The sequence below is a fragment of the Thamnophis sirtalis genome, unplaced genomic scaffold (genome assembly GCF_051295495.1).
Source record: "Thamnophis sirtalis isolate CommonGarterSnake01/CBP01778 unplaced genomic scaffold, rThaSir2_p1.2 scaffold_3, whole genome shotgun sequence".
Classification (NCBI taxonomy): domain Eukaryota; kingdom Metazoa; phylum Chordata; class Lepidosauria; order Squamata; family Natricidae; genus Thamnophis; species Thamnophis sirtalis.
The window spans coordinates 80,921,732-80,935,727 of record NW_028261383.1 but is presented as its reverse complement, the minus strand read 5'-3'; positions in this window follow the sequence as shown (position 1 = coordinate 80,935,727).

Genomic DNA, 13,996 nt, shown 5'->3' with positions numbered 1-13,996 from the left:
AAGCGAGATTCACTTAACAACCAGGTTACTAACTTATCAACTGCATTGATTCATTTGACAATTATGGCAAGAAAAATGGCCGTAAAATGGGGCAAAACTCACTTAACAAATGTCTCACTTAACAATGTTGGGTTCAATTATGGCCGTAAGTCGAGAACTAACTAAATTCTCTGTCTCTCTGTGTCTCTGTTTCTCTCTCTCTCTCTCTCAAGTTTTGCAAGTTTGCAAGTTTAATAACATTTATATGCCGCCCAATCCCGTAGGACGATTTACAGTACAGAAAATAAATCAAAAATAAAATGCAGGGAAAGAAAAGATAGATTTAAAAACAGCACACCATACACTCCGTTCTAAATGGGGCTGGACCGTATTTTGGGGTCAACAGCCCCAGGCCTGCCGGAACAGCCAGGTTTTAGTGGCTTTCCGGAAGGCCGAGAGAGTGGGAAGGGTCCGGATCTCTGCGGGTAGATCATTCTACAGGACCGGGGCAGCTACTCTCCCTCCCTCCTTCCCTCCCTCCCTAATAATGGGAATATTCAATTCCCATAGAAGATCATAAAGGCTTAAAACACCCAGTAACACCCAATAGCCCCATGATGCTGTGTGTTTCAATATTACCAGTTTCCCTCTTATACTAGTGTATGTATGGCTTGAACTGGATACTGCTGTGGGCATAAACAAAGCAGAAGACACGCTTCCCTTCTTTCTGCACATACACATTTGACTGGAAGCCCTGAATTTTGTAAACTGAATTAGTTTGCATAGGTTATGCTTTTTTTACCCTCTCAGAAACAAAACTAAATGTTAAGGTGCCTGAAGAGCTTCTGTGCACTTAGATTTAAAGATCCAACATTACATTTGGGAAAGGGTTAAAGGGGCTAAAAGATGATAGATTTTTTTTATTTAAGGTGTCCATATGCAGCAGAACAATCATAAAAATTAAATGGCCAGGGAACATGTCTTGGGGTAGACCTCTTGTCACCTTTTATTTAGTAGGCTGGGGGGTTCAATGCATTCTTCAAGGTTAGGTGGAAGTAGAGATAGGCAGTAACATCACTGTTACACTAGAGGGCGCTCAAATTCCAAACTCTCATGCAGTTGGATTTTAATATTTATTTTATTTTAAAGACTAGTATGGCCGTCTGTCTTAGAGCAGAATTCTGAGCAGTTCCCAGCAACAACGAATTCTGCCTGGGGGGAAGAGCCTGCTCTTTATGGCCCTCTGGAAGGCTAAAAGGACGGGAGGAAAATGTTCTACAGGGTAGGGGCCACCCCAGAAAAGGCACACTTGCTAGGTCCCACTATTAAACAATATTTAAGGAAAGGAATATGAGTTGCTTTTTAAAAAGCCTATTTTAAACTTATAGTTCTTCATCTTCAAAATGCAAGAAAACTGCACCACTCATTTTGGCATTTGGACAAGTATATTTCAGCAGCACAGTTTTGCGAGCTCCAATAGCACACCCCCTCCCACTCAAAGTGAGATTTAAGAGGTGCACATTAACCAATTCAATTATTGTTTCTCAGACCAATTCAATTTTAAATTGAGGATGCGGGATCAGTGTCCCACTTCAATAGCAGTAGACTTATATACCGCTTCATAGGCCTTTCAGGCCTCTCTAAGCGGTTTACAGAGAGTCAGCATATTGCCCCCAACAATCTGGGTCCTCATTTTACCCACCTCGGAAGGATGGAAGGCTGAGTCAACCCTGAGCCGGTGAGATTTGAACCGCTGACCTGCTGATCTAGCAGTAGCCTGCAGTGCTGCATTTAACCACTGCACCACCTTGGCTCTTCAATGGTGTTCCTTCTTGTATTAGGAAATGCATTTGCTTGTTTGTTAGATTTATATATTCTACTGTCTTCCCTTGGGAACTTGAGGCAGCATATGTAGCATTCCCTCTATTCATTTTCTCTCAGAATATCCCTGTGAGGTAGACTGGACTGCAGAGACTGACTGGCTCAGTCATTCAGTGCTTCTCCATCACTAATAATGAACTCGAACCTGAGTCTCTCCCCACTCTTGAACTTAACCACTATGTGCAAAATGAAAAAAATAGCAACACCTGTTTTTCCCCCCCCCCTGCAACCATGTATTTCTTATATAAACGTTCCCTGCAATAGGAAATAAACATTGTGTAACTTTGACCTAAAGTTATTCCTATAGTTTGAAGTTTAAAGAGAATAATGGTATAGCAGAAGCAGTTGAAGTATACTTTAGCACTTTTTTTTTCACATCCCCCATGACTGAACGTATAATTTGAAATGAAGTACAATCAACCCATCTGTTTGTGTAATGAAAATGGAGTAACAAAATATACTGACACTCCATTCCTGAGAATTGTAAAAGGAAAAGAGAGATTTACCGGTAGTGTATTTTCCTTTATGAAAAAACATGAACAACAGCTTGGAGACATATGCAATTTGTCTGTCTGTCTGTCTGTCTGTCTGTCTGTCTGTCTGTCTATCTATCTATCTATCTATCTATCTATCTATCTATCTATCTATTTATTTTTAATTAAATTTATATTGCTGCCTATTCGTCCATGGCAGCTCAAGATGGCTTACATATTTTATGTAATCCTTCTCAGAAAAACAGCAGGACAATATAATAGCAACAGCATTTAGCATATTGCCCCCAACAATCTGGGTCATTTTACTTTTTACATTTTAATGTTGTTAGATATTCACCCTATCTACAGTGGTTTCCACCAAGGTCCTCTGTTCCGGCGGGAACAGAGGTTTAATCCTATTGGTCGAAGGATCTGACAGCTCCCTATAAAAGGGCTGCTGTCAGACTCAACCTTCCCTGGATTGTTCTCACTTGTTGTATTCAATAAAGAGCTGTTGTTACGGTTAAGCCTGTGTGTGCCTATCCATTACCCAATCTAACACTGGCGACGAAGGTGGGATTGGAAGGCAACTAGGTGAACCAAAAAGAACGTAGCAATCCAGCAAGAACATCCAGCCCGGAGCTCAGTGCAGCATTGAGCAGCTTTTTTGAGCGGCAAGCTTAAATCGCCCCCTGTACGCAAAATGGCTATGCATGCCCCATCGACTCCGTATGATCCAGTCACCAAGCACTGGGAATTGTACATGCTATGATTTGACTGCTTCCTCGAGGCAAACGACCTCATGAGCATTCCCAAAGGCCGTAAGAAGAACATGTTCCTCGGATACTGGGGCCAGGAAGTGTTCGAGATGGCGAAAAACCTTTCTGAGCCGACGCCGCTTCAAGCAGTTCTCTGGTCCATGTTACAGCAGACACTAAAAACCCACTGTGCACCCAAGCCGTCCAAGCACGTTCACCGGCATGAGTTTAACATCAGAAACCAGAAGGAGGGCGAGGTGATTAACGAGTATGGGGCGGCATTTCGCAAGGCCAAAGCGTACTGCGAATTCCGAGACCTGGACGAGCTGATTCTGGACCGCATAATTTGCGGCCTGTGGGACATTACCCTGCAGAGGTGGTTACTCGCTAAATCTAACCTCATGCTGCAGATCGCATTGGACGAGGCCAGGGCGTCCGAATCAGCTGCCAAATCGACCGAGACTGCAGCGCCAAAGCTTACCACAAGATGAATGAAAAAGTACATACGTACATCGCGAGGCTGCAGAGCCCAAAAGCTCAGAAGGCAAAGATTACAGCTGCCGCATGCACAGTAGCCGCGCCCAGGTGGCGTGCAAATTCAATCGCGTCTCCTGCCTTGCATTAGCTGCGGAGGAGACCATGCCAGATTGGCTTGCCATTTCCACGACGCAACCTGTCAACATTGTGAATGAAAGGGGCACATCACCAAGCTGTGCCGGAGCGAATTTCCTGCCACCACCTGGCAGCCTAAAAGGGCACCAAGCCGCCAACAGAGGCCCAACCGAGGATCCTGGCAGAAGCCACCACGGCACTCAGAGGGGCGACAATAGTCACCGGTTCACCGACAAAGCCGCGCTCGACTAAACCACGCCCGACTAAACCGTGTCGCTGACGTCATCAACAGGGCGACAACAGCGTGAAGACAGAAGCACGCTGTAAACCCTAAACCTAAAATTAACCTCTAAACCTAAACCTAACCCCCCTAAACCTAATCCTAAACCTAACCCTAAACCTAACCCTTAACCTAACCCTAACCCTAACCCTTAACCTAACCCTAAACCTAACCCTAAACCTAACCCTTAACCTAACCCTAAACCTAATCCTAACCCTTAACCTAACCCTAACCCTAACCCTTAACCTAACCCTAACCCTTAACCTAACCCTAACCCTAACCCTTAACCTAACCCTAACCCTAACCCTTAACCTAACCCTAACCCTAACCCTAAAGCTAACCCTAAAGCTAACCCTAACCCTTAACCTAACCCTAACCCTAACCCTTAACCTAACCCTAACCCTTAACCTAACCCTAACCCTAACCCTAACCCTAACCCTTAACCTAACCCTAACCCTAACCCTAAAGCTAACCCTAAACCTAACTCTAAACCTAATCCTTACCTTAAGTTGAATCGGCTTGCTTTCAAAGCGCTATATAAAGCGCCCTTCTTTCTCCACGTTGGCTGTTGTCGCCCTGTTGATGATGTCAGCAACACGGTTTAGTCGGGCGCGGTTTAGTCGAGCGCGGTTTTGACGGGTCACGAGAGTCACCTACCATACATCAATAGGACAAGTCCGCTCCAGGTGGCCAAAAAATCAGAAGCAGTCATCAAGGTGCTACGGAGACTTTTCTCCATGCACAGCCTGCCCGACATCTTGGTCTCTGACAACGGGCCCCAATTCACGGCCATGCAATTCAAGACCTTCCTAGCAGCTCTGGGAATCAGGCATGCCCTGGTCGCACCATTCCATCCGGCCTCCAGTGGTCAAGCGGAGAGAATGGTGAGATCTTCAAAAGAGGCCTTCGCTAGGATGGGCCCGGGAGATTGGCAAACACAGGTTGATCACTATTTGCTAATTCAGCACATCACATCCAGTGCCACCACTGGGAGAAGCCCCTCCCAGCTTCTCATGGGTAGACTGACTACACCCCAACTATTCTGCCTCATCGCCCCCAGACTTCACAAGCAAGATTCGGACAGTTAGCGTAGGGGATTCAGTACATGCCCTCTGTGGATTCCTGCCACAGTGATAGGCATCACCGGCCCTCACTCTTACCTCTTAGAGCTCGAAGACGGTAATAATTGGAGAAGGCATATTGACCAACTCCATGGCTGCCTCCCCAACTCCACTCTTAGACAACCAGAGGTAAATCCTGCACGAGTTAGCCAAAGCCCTACCCAAACGGAGCAAACACTCACTCCTTCCACGGCCAGCTCAAGCCTGAGGCTACCAGGAAACGTATCTGGTTTTGTTGCAGACCCACAGCGAGCTCCGAGCGAACCGGCTCTAGAAGCTCCAGCTGCGGCCTGTGAAAAGTTCCAGGAGCTTCCACCAAATGAAGCTGCGGAGCAAACAGGTTCGTCCGACCTGTCCAAGAAAACCCCTCCTAGGACTGTGCAGGTCAGGCAGAGCGACCCAAAAGCTTGCCTACCTGCATGACTACGTTACCAGTAGGATTGTTCCAGCTAAGAGGGGAGGGGTGTTAGATATTGACCCTATCTACAGTGGTTTCCACCAAGGTCCTCTGTTCTGGCGGGAACAGAGGTTTAATTCTATTGGTCAAAGGGTTTGACAACTCCCTATAAAAGGGCTGCTGTCAGACTCAACCTTCACTGGATTGTTCTCACTTGTTGTATTCGATAAACAGCTGTTGTTACCATTAAGCCTGCGTGTGCCTATCCATTACCCAATCTAACAAATGTTCTACAGAGTACACTACAGAACTTACAGAGTGTAGATCAGGATTTATTGGGAGATTCCAAATATTCTGAAATAGGGATGTAGATGACTGCTCCTCTGCTGCACCCAGAAATGTAAAGAAAAAAAACCTGACCTACATCCACACCCCATGGAAGAGTCTTTGATTTGTAGCTATTCAGATGTGGATGTGTACAAGAAGTGTGGTAGCTCAGTAGCTCCAAGACACTAGAGATGATCTTTGCTCTGGCAGTTTGAGTCTGAGCACCATGGGGCAGAGGAGCTCCCATCACTTGCCTCCACTTCTGCCCCCCTAGCAGCTCAAAATCATACTACATATGGGTAGATAAATAGGTACCACTGCAGTGGGGGATTGTGGCAGTGTTTCATGCAGGCAGTTGGACCCCTACCGGTGCTGGACCTGCTCAGTTATGATGCCCAATAGCAATAGCAATAGCAATAGCAGTAGACTTATATACCGCTTCATAGGGCTTTCAGCCCTCTCTAAGCGGTTTACAGAGAGTCAACATATTGCCCCCAACAATCTGGGTCCTCATTTTACCCACCTCGGAAGGATGGAAGGCTGAGTCAACCCTGAGCCGGTGAGATTTGAACCGCTGAACTGCTGATCTAGCAGTAGCCTGCAGTGCTGCATTTAACCACTGCGCCACCTCGGCTCTTTGTTCCAGCTAAGAGGGGAGGGGTGACAATGGTGACAATGGTGGTGAGAGTCGCTGGATGTCACCGCAGGATGCCACTCATCTTTCTGGTGTGGAGGTGGTTTGCCCCCTGTTGTGCTCCCTCGATAGCGTGCATGCAAACTAAACAAACTAGTACTCTTCGACAGCCAAATAACTATACATTGTAATTTCCTGATTAATTGTATCATCGTCATAAGCTAAATAAATAAATGAATGTACAATCCATCTTATCCCAAGGGAAGACTCTCAGAGGGCCAGCCCACTATTCTGCCTCCCATACCATGAGAGCCAGTTTGCTGTAACGGTTAAGCTACCTGGCTAAAAACCAAGAGACTGTGAGTTTTAGTCCTGCCTTGGCTACTAAATCAACTGGGTGGCCTTGGGCCAACTAGACTCAATTAGCCATAAGAAGGTAATGGCAAACCACTTCTGAAATCTTGACAAGAAAACTACAGGGATTAGTCCTGGCGGGAAGCAGAAGTGAATACTGATTTTATTCTCTTAGCTGTCATGACCTTAATTCTTTCACTGCCGTACTTGATTTTAGCCATTTTTACTTTAAGCTGAATTACTTCTTTGGTATGATAAATAGTCATTCATTCAAAATAAGTAGAAATCAGCAGTAGGAATGAAGCTGTCAGGAACCAAAAAGACATTTACTTGGCACTAGAATTACCATACCGTAGACTTCAAATGAGCCTCTTCTGGGAGATTATTCCTCAGATGGAATCACTACTAAAAAGTTATTTTTCTTGTGGCCTGCTCCAGCTGATATAAAAATAAATAAATGGCAAAATGTGACATAATGCAATTGATCTATCCCATTAACAAATTAGCAGAATTAGTTTCCAAAGGTAGCTCCACGTGTGATGTGCCATAACGATTCCCTGAACATGAATAAAACTTTCCCAAGGCATCTGTTAGGCAATTGGGTACCTTGCAGATGTTTTGGGTTAATAGCAATAGCAATAGCAGTAGACTTATATACCGCTTCATAGGCCTTTCAGGCCTCTCTAAGCGGTTTACAGAGAGTCAGCATATTGCCCCCAACAATCTGGGTCCTCATTTTACCCACCTCGGAAGGATGGAAGGCTGAGTCAACCCTGAGCCGGTGAGATTTGAACCGCTGTCCTGCTGATCTAGCAGTAGCCTGCAGTGCTGCATTTAACCACTGCGCCACCTTGGCTCCTTGGGTTACACCTCCCAGAATGGGTTACACCTCCCAGAATGCTTTGCCATTGGTCAATGGTATCTGGGACTTGTGAGAGTTATAATCCAGAAACACCTGGAGAATAACAGGTTGCTCATTCTGGCCTAGTCTAATGAAAGGCACATGACTCCATGAACATCGCATGTGCCTCTAGCAACAGCAATGGATCCAACAGCATTTCATAAGTGTTGTTTTGACCCTTTGGTGGGAGTGGAGTATTCAGCCTAGCAGGTTAATCAACCACAAATAATACTCCTGTCTTCTGAATCAACTCTCAGTTTATTAATCTTCACCCAGTCTATTATCCTACTTAACTAGGGCCTCTGCATTGATGATTCAAGGGAATGCTATGACTTCATGCTCCAATTTTCACCATGCAATTTCTGGAGGGCAGAAACGGGCAACTGGCAACCTCAGGACCATATGCAACTCTTGGACTGATTTCATACTTTCAATCCCTTGGCAAGAACAAGCAGTCTTTTTCCTCGCAGACAGTTAAGTGAGAAGGAAGGGAGGAAGAGAGTGCTGTGAGAAAAAGAAAGTGGGTAGCCCCAAACATTTTTGGCTCTGATCTTCCCAGGGCTTTCTTACATTCCATCTGGCATGGAATGAGACCGCTAAGAGAAGACTTATTCAAGAATGCCACCCCAGCAAGAGAAGGGACTATCCCTTCAGTGTGGAGGACACCATCTGCGCAGAATGCTAGATTTATTTGTGCTTACTGGATATAATATTTCATAATACTTGCCTGTCAGTTTGAAAACATAGATTGCACCGGTGACAAGAAGAGCCAGGAGAACATTGTATATACCAGAACAGAAAGGCTTGTAAGGCAAACATGCCCTTTCTTTGTCTTGCTTTGTAGCCATTGGATACTTTGAGACAACGGATGGCAAAAACTATAGTGACTGCAAGTGTGGTAGCTATGTGCACCACAGGGGCATTAGCTTTTTACAACTGACGCAGTGGTGGGTGTCTGCCAGTTCGCACCAGATCGGGAGAACCGGATGGTGAAATTTACCGATTCGGTGAGAGGAGGTTTGACCAGTGGACCTGGAATTAACTTCTGGAACGCCTGCCCCGGCCCTGTCGCTCCTCGCTCACCCCCGCCCGTCCGGAACCCGCGCCATCGCTCGCTCACCCCGCCCGTCCGCACTATCCTAGCCCAATTCGGTGTCAAGTCCCATACCTGGGAGTGGAGATGGTGAACAGAGAAGCATGGAGAGGTCCAGCAGCACAATCCACTAGATAGCAGCAGCAAGCTCAGGAGTTTTCTCCTGGATTCCTCTCTGTCATGCCTCCTCCGATCTCCCAAAGTTCTTTCTCCAGAGTGTGATAGGTTTCTACTGGATTCCCCTCTGTCTTGCCTCCTCCGTTCTCCCAAAGTTCTTTCCCCAACGTGTGATAGCTTTGTCCTGGATTCCTCTCTGTCATGCCCCTTCCGATCTCCCAAAGTTCTTTCCCCAGTGTGTGATAGCTTTCTATTGGATTCCCCTCTGTCTTGCCTCCACCGATCTCCCAAAGTTCTTTCCCCAACATGTGATAGCTTTGTCCTGGATTCCCCTCTGTTCTTTCCCCAGCGTGTGATAGCTTTGTCCTGGATTCTCCTCTGTTTTGCCTCCTCCGATCTCCCAAAGTTCTTTCCCCAACGTGTGATAGCTTTGTCCTGGATTCCTCTCTGTCATGCCCCTTCCGATCTCCCAAAGTTCTTTCCCCAGCATGTGATAGCTTTCTACTGGATTCCCCTCTGTCTTGCCTCCACCGATCTCCCAAAGTTCTTTCCCCAACGTGTGATAGCTTTGTCCTGGATTCCTCTCTGTCATGCCCCTTCCGATCTCCCAAAGTTCTTTCCCCAGCATGTGATAGCTTTCTACTGGATTCCCCTCTGTCTTGCCTCCACCGATCTCCCAAAGTTCTTTCCCCAACGTGTGATAGCTTTGTCCTGGATTCCTCTCTGTCATGCCCCTTCCGATCTCCCAAAGTTCTTTCCCCAGCATGTGATAGCTTTCTACTGGATTCCCCTCTGTCTTGCCTCCACCGATCTCCCAAAGTTCTTTCCCCAACGTGTGATAGCTTTGTCCTGGATTCCTCTCTGTCATGCCCCTTCCGATCTCCCAAAGTTCTTTCCCCAGCATGTGATAGCTTTCTACTGGATTCCCCTCTGTCTTGCCTCCACCGATCTCCCAAAGTTCTTTCCCCAACATGTGATGGCTTTGTCCTGGATTCCCCTCTGTTCTTTCCCCAGCGTGTGATAGCTTTGTCCTGGATTCTCCTCTGTTTTGCCTCCTCCGATCTCCCAAAGTTCTTTTCCCAGCGTGTGGTAGCTTTCTACTGGATTCCCTCTGTCCTGCCTCCTCTGTTCTCCCCAAGTTCTTTCCCCAGAGTGTGATAGCTTTCTACTGGATTCCTCTCTGTCCTGCCTTCTCCGATCTCCCTAATTTCGGCCCTTAATCCTCCAGTTGTCTATTTTTGGGAGGTTTTCCCCTCTCTTCCCCCCCTTCATAGGAGTCCCAAAAAATTTTGCCACATGGCTTGCGGTGGTGGTCATGTGATTGAGTGTGCATGAGTGATGTCAAGTTGGCTATACCTGCCCGGTCACATGACTGCCAAGCCATGGCCACAAAATAGGCCACACCCACAGAATAGGTTCTAAAAAAATTTGAAACCCACCACTGAACTGACGGGATTTGTGGCGTAACCACAATGTATGGAGACCACAGAATTATGGAGTTGAAAAGGGCCACTGAAACCAGTGATGTTAGCTACTATTTGGTATGGATGTAGAAAGGATGTGGAAAGGATTCAAAGGGATGCTTCACAAAATATGATGTGATGAGAACATCTTTTCAACCTGCCAAGGCCACCAAGTTCTGCAGAAAGCACAGCCTGCCAGCTTTGTGGGGTTTGCTAGCTTTTTTGTACATGTGTATGACTGCTTCAATTTGCCAAACAGAAACAGCTATGCCTGCACATCTGTGTTATTTCTCTCCGGTTCAGACAGCATTGGTAATCAATTATGAGACAGCAAAGATAAGTATGGATGAGTGCTGGAGGATAGAACCTTCAAAGACCATTGGGGAAAAGTACCCCCAGGCAGATATTGTTATGTAGGTTGGCAGAGAGAAGATCATAAGGAGGAATGGGGGGCACTGTACTTTGGGGAGAGAGCATTATAGGTCAAGTTTTGAATCTCTGCCTAGAAATATGCAGGAGGCTAAGGAGAAATTTAGAATTTGTCATATATGACTGACAAAGAACACACCCAGTGCATAGAACATGTGTTAGGAGCACACTCTGTAATTACTAAGCCAGAAGGTGCTTTGCCCGGGTTCCTGTTTTGAGCTGAACTGCACTGATGTTGGCATCTCTCCCAGGTGTAACCATCACACCAAGCCAGGAGGCTCCCTGACAACCCGCCCCCAATTCCTGCCACATGAGTCCATGACAGCTGGGGAAGGAGGGAAAGAAACAAACCTCAGAATGTGGCTAGGAGGGAGCAAGATTGAGTCACCACCACTCAGCTATATCGCGTCTCATTTGCATAATGAGATGGCAGAGGCAGTGGAGTTGCCAAGACAAATTCAGTTGAATGCCTGCCCAAAGACCTAGGCTTTTGGGGATCCCCACTGCAAACCTGGCAAGGTGTGTGTGTGTGTGTGTGTGTGTGTGTGTGTGTGTGTGTGTGTGTGTGTCAGGCTGGGACTTGGGTTCCAAATTGTTATTTCAAATACTGAATTTACAAACTGAGCTTTAACAGTTCACTTCAACAACATTATCTTACCACCACCGCCAAAATCTTAGATTTCCAGCTGATGATAATCTAGCTGCCTCCATAGGATGCTGAACAATTATGTTCTGAATGTTATCAGCACAATCGGCTTAGTATAGCTAGTTCAAAGAATCATGGAAAGAAGACTTGGAAGATAGCAATAGCAATAGCAGTTAGACTTATATACCGCTTCATAGGGCTTTCAGCCCTCTCTAAGCGGTTTACAGATTCAGCATATTGCCCCCAACAATCCGGGTCCTCATTTTACCCACCTCGGAAGGATGGAAGGCTGAGTCAACCTTGAGCCAGTGAGATTTGAACAGCCGAGCTGCAGAACTGCAGTCAGCTGAAGTAGCCTGCAGTGCTGCATTTAACCACTGTGCCACCTCGATTCTTAAGGTATCACCTTAAGATATCTTAAGGATCACTCAAGCCCAGTGCAAGAATCCGCAATAGCATTTCCAACACAGCCAACAAAGCGGAGTGCACCATCTCAGATTAACAGAGTTGGAAAAGACTTTATAGGTCATCTAGCCCAAACCCCCGCTCAAGCAGGAGACCCTACACCATTTCTGACAAATGGAAGTCCAATCTCTTCTTGAAGGTCTCAAGTGATGAAGCTCCCACAACGTCCGAGGGCAAGCTGTTCCATTGGTTGATTGTTCTTACTGTCAAAAAGTTCCTCCTTATTTCTAGGTTGAATCTTTCCTTGTTCAATTTCCATCCATTATTCCTTGTCTGGCCTTCAGGTGCTTTGGAAAATAGCTTGATCCCCTCCTCTCTGTGGCAGCCCCTCGAATATTGGAACATTGCTATCATGTTTCCCCTGGTCCTTCTCTTTACTAGACTAGCCATGCCCAGTTCCTGCAACCGTTCATATGTTTTAGTCTCTAGTTCTCTAATCATCCTGGTTGCTCTTCTCTGCACTTTTTCTAAAGTCTTTTTATAGTGTGGTGACCAAAACTGGATGCAGTGCTTTTTTTCTAATGTTCATCCAAATCTACCCCCTTGTAATTTAAATCTGTATTTTCGTGTCTTGTTTTCTGGTAAATTCTGCCCTTCAGACATCTATCATGTCTCCCACCGACAGCCATTCTTCCCATTAATCATACCCAATGTCTTCAACCATTCCTCATAATTTCTTGGGTCTTGCCTGTTCTCCATATTCTAGTTTATCAGTATCCACCCTTAAAATTTGCTGCCCAGAATGGGATGCAATATTCTAGAGGCTGTCTGATCAAAACAGAATAGAAGTATAGTGACGTGAACCTGATAAGAACAGTATGGTTTATGGTTTATGGTTTTATTATTTATAGGCCGCCCTTTTCCCTGAGGGGACTCAGGACGGCTTACAATATATAGGGAGGGGAGTACAAGACAATAAGACATAAAACAATACATAAGTAAAAATAGTACACAACATTCATCATTCGGGTGGGGACGGATTACGATCTTTATCCCCAGGCCTGACGGGATAGCCAGGTCTTGAGGGCTGTGCGGAAGGTCTGGACGGTGGTGAGGGTACAAATCTCCACGGGGAGATCGTTCCAAAGGGTCGGAGCTACTATTGAAAAGGCTCTCCTCCGTGTAGTTGCCAGTCGACACTGACTGGCGGATGGAACTCGGAGGAGGCCTAATCTGTGCGATCTAATAGGTCGCAAGGAGGTAATCGGCAGGAGGCGGTCTCTCAAGTATCCGTGCTGTTATAAAGACCTTCTCTATCTTGGATGCAAAAACAAGTGAAATTAAGGCTGCTGTCACGTTCCGGCGTTCACGTTGCATACAAACAGAAATTCAGTTTGTTTGGTGAAAAACTTTTATCTCTATCTAAGAAACTACGTGATAACCAGCACTAAATGACAATGATACAAAGGTAATCAAATCCAAGTCAGTTCTAACCAAATTAACACCATCACCCACATATATATATATACCATTACCCCACCCAGCTCCACCCAGATGACACCCATCCACCATCACCAATCACCATGATCCACACCTTCAGCCACACCTCCACTCAGTGTCATCATAGCCTCCTTCCTGGTTAACCGCATCCGAGCAAAAGAGTTACATCAGAGTAGGCAGTTGCACCCGGGTAGAAGAGCCACATGCAACTACAGGCTCAATCGACATCAGAGAGGCAACATCAACGTGGCAGCGTTACTGGCGTGTAATCATGGTTGAGTGGGCATGGTGATGGACAGGTTCCCCCTGGATGGCAGGCTGAGGGCTGACATGCCGCCCCCCTACTAGTGGAGAGGGTTCTGGAAGACAAAAAGCGCTATTAGCAGTATCCTCTATAGGCTTATCCTGGTATCGACGATGGAACTGGGCAATCAGGCGTGGTGTGCGTACCTCAGATCTTACCCACGATGCGTCTGTAAACCTTCCAAACTACTAAATACTGTAAAGTGCCATGACGACGGGAATCTACTATCTGTTCGATTTCATAATGGCGTTCACCATCAACCTGCACCGGAGACGGTGGTGTTGGAAGATTATGCAGCCCAGTGGCAGTCACCGGTTTGAGT